Consider the following 3,477-nt stretch of genomic DNA (forward strand, 5'->3'; position numbering starts at 1 on the left):
AGGATTAACTCTCCTTTGACTACTTTAGAATTAAATCAACAAGCCTTTGAACATCCTAGTTAGAACTAGGTGGAGGAGCTCTCCACCCTTTCAACTCAATCAGCCAGGAAATGAGAATTCACACCTCAATCAGCCATGAATCTGTGAAACCTTTATATGAGTATTCACTTCTCCAGGAGGTGAGAAGTGGTTCCCACAAACACTGTCCCCTGGGTGATAATGGGCAATTTGGAAGTTGTCATTGGCCCTTGTGAAAAGGGGAAGGGACAAGAAGTCACTATAAAAGACCCTGAATTTCTGGGCTAGAAGTTGACTTGAAGAAGGAAAGTTGGCTTCAAGAAGTAGTTAGACTTCAAGAAGGAAGTCAGCTTCAAGAAGAAGGTCTACTCAAGGAAGAAAGTAGGCCTCAGGGGTCACCTTCAGCTTGAGTATTTGTCTTTACCTGCCTCTTGGAGGAAACTTGGGTGAGTGGATAGCTGGCTTTCCCTTCCTGTCTTCTGGGGAGAGTTTAATTCTAGTTAAAGGTCAACAAGTCCCAACTGAGTTGAACACTGGAGCAATGTTTAGTTAGACAGGCTAATGTCCTCTCTACCCTTTTGTATTTCTCTGCTTTCACTCTTTCCACCTATTTTGTAAATAAAAGTTATTAAAGTCATTTCAACTTTGAGCAACAATACTTTGAATCAGCAACCATCATTATTATTTTTAAGTTTAATATATTTTCATCAAACCATTAAAATGTAATTCTTATATTTGGTACTTTGATGAATCCTAAGAACTCTTTGGAATAACATTTTTAAATATGTAAAATAAAATACATAGATTACAAAGTAAGGAAAGAAATAATATTGAGTTTTAATATTTGTACTATATTAATACCTAGTTTAAATTCTTTTGTATCACTTTTTGTACTGCCCCCCCCCAAACTTGACTATTAAATCATTAAGATAGAGACCACCAAATCTTATATTTTATCATTTCATTAGTACAGAGTGGGGAATAGAACAGTGACTAATGCCACTTATAATGATGATGATAACGAGAATCATCTTTTCTACCCTAGTGCTCAGTTCTCCCTTGGTATCTAAGTGACAATAAGGACATTGAGCCCTTGGGTCAGGAATTCTAAGAATTTTCAGATTTTTCTGTGGATTTTCCCACAGTATGAGAGAACTACAGAATCACAAAATTTCATAATTATAAGGGACTTTGTAGTTTATATAGTCCAGCCTATGCCCTCCCCCTCAAAAACATTTACAGTAAGTGGCCATCTGACATCCATATGAGAACTTTCATTGAAGAGAAAACCAGTACTTCCTGAAAGGGTTCATTTCACATTGGGATAGTTTTGATTGCCAGAAAGTTTTCCTTGCCAATTCTGAAATTATTTGATTTTACAATTTCATGAATTAAACATATTGCTTATATGTTATTAAATTTATGATAAATTTGTGTAGATATAAACAAATAGTGCAGTTAAATAATGCTTCTCTAATTCAAATCTATGATCCTATGTGTGAGGGTGAGAGGAATCAAATACATTGTTGACATTAAAAAAGATTTTCATACTTAAAAAGTTTGAGTCTTTGCTTTAGAAAAAAATAAATCAAAATATCATAGCTCACATACTTAGAGATCACAGGGAACTTTCAGGTTCACCTAGTTCATTTTCTTCATCTTAGAAGAGGAAAAATCTAAAGCCATTTAGACTTTTTATTAAATATTAAAGCCATTGGGGCATTAAATTTAATCATTTAATTGTGAGCTCCTTGAGGTCAAAGAATCTCTTTTACTACTTTTTGTATCTCTTGCATTTTAACAGAATGTTTGGCACATAGTAAGTACTAAATAAATGTTTGTTGATTTATTATTCTTTGGGTAGTGACTTGGTGAAGGTTACACAGTATGGGGCACAGTTATAATTTTTTTCCAAGTCTTATACATTTTCCCCACTGCAACTCAATGCTTCTGCCAAACCGTATCTCAACTCATTCTCATCTTCTCCTCCCCTAATTTCAGCCTGAAATATCAGGTGTTCTGAACTATAAGGGAGTCTTGGGACAGATTTAATTTGCTAAGGCATTGTCCATGTATGGCATCCTAAGATGTATTAGGGCACACATATTGTCATGGGTTCTTGAAGATTTTGGCAGGATCTCTAGAGTACAATCCAAAGATGGACTTTGTATTTGTCATCCAAGTACCAGATAAGACTTCCAACCAAAAGGTTGGTTTATAGGTTGAAAGGGTTAAAATAAAGGTTTTGACAAAATAAGAGAGCAGATTTTATTAAGTTAAGTTTAAACGAGAATATAGTTGAGTTATACATTAATGTCCCTTTAAGTCAGAGGAAAGAAAACTTCTAACAGCTTTTAACAATTAACAACTTAGTTTTATTAAAATAGAGATAGTTAAAGAATATAGTAAAATGAATGTATTAAAGGAGGGAAATATAGGAAAGAGGTAGAGAAAGAAATTTTCCTAATGTCTATACTAGTTATCCTAAAACTGCCTATAACTGCCTATAACTACCAGTAATAACTACCACCTCACAAAGTTCCAACCCAGTCAAAACCTACCCAATCAGTGTAATCCAACCTCAATTAGGTCTTTCAACAAAGACCAGCCACCTTCCAGAAAATATAGGTAAGGGAAAAAAATCCAACAGCCCAAACCAAAAGCCAAAAACCTAAAAGGCAAAAAGCCCACTAAAGGCTAAGGCCAAAAGCCCTCTCAGTAAGCTTAGGCTCACTTTTATATTCCAGCTACCAACCCACAACTACCAACTCCCACTAAGCAGTCAACTTCCCCCTCAACTGCCAGCCCTAACTGTCCAGAACTGACAGCAAGTGACAGTCCCCACCAACTCATGCTGGCTCAGCAGGGGGCTCCCTGGTTTCTACCTCCTGTCACTGTGGGCTGGTTAATCCCTACACATCTCTACGGTAAGAGGACCTCCAAGTCCCCTGTTAAATTAAGAAAGGTATAAAGAATTCCTTTTTTACAAGGTGAAGCTTTAAAAAAATTATATCTTCCTCCCTTCTTCCCTTCTTTCCTTCCCTTATTTACATATCCATTCATTCATTCATTAATGCATTTACTTATTTTTCTATGGAAGTTCATAATTTACTAAAGTTGGAATGAGTTCTTGACACAGAACTTATATTCCTAAAGTACTAGTTTAACTATGTCTCCCTTTACTCAAGACATTCCGGTGGTTTTCTTCCATCTCTTGATAAAACAGAAAATCTTCTGCTTGGTTTTTGAAACCTTCAATACTCTGGATCCGGTCCACCTTGTCAGACTTATTGAGCATCACTTGGTAATCTTGGCAAATTGACATGCTTACATTTCACCATCCAGAACATTCCATAATTTATCTCCCTTTTTTTATCCCACCATTTCCCTGACTGTTCTCAGTATCTGAAATGTTCACCCTCTTCACCTCTCAGAATGAGTAGTTTCCTTCCAAAGCTC

The sequence above is a fragment of the Gracilinanus agilis genome, chromosome 2, assembly GCF_016433145.1.
Source record: "Gracilinanus agilis isolate LMUSP501 chromosome 2, AgileGrace, whole genome shotgun sequence".
In the NCBI taxonomy this organism is placed as follows: Eukaryota; Metazoa; Chordata; class Mammalia; order Didelphimorphia; family Didelphidae; genus Gracilinanus; species Gracilinanus agilis.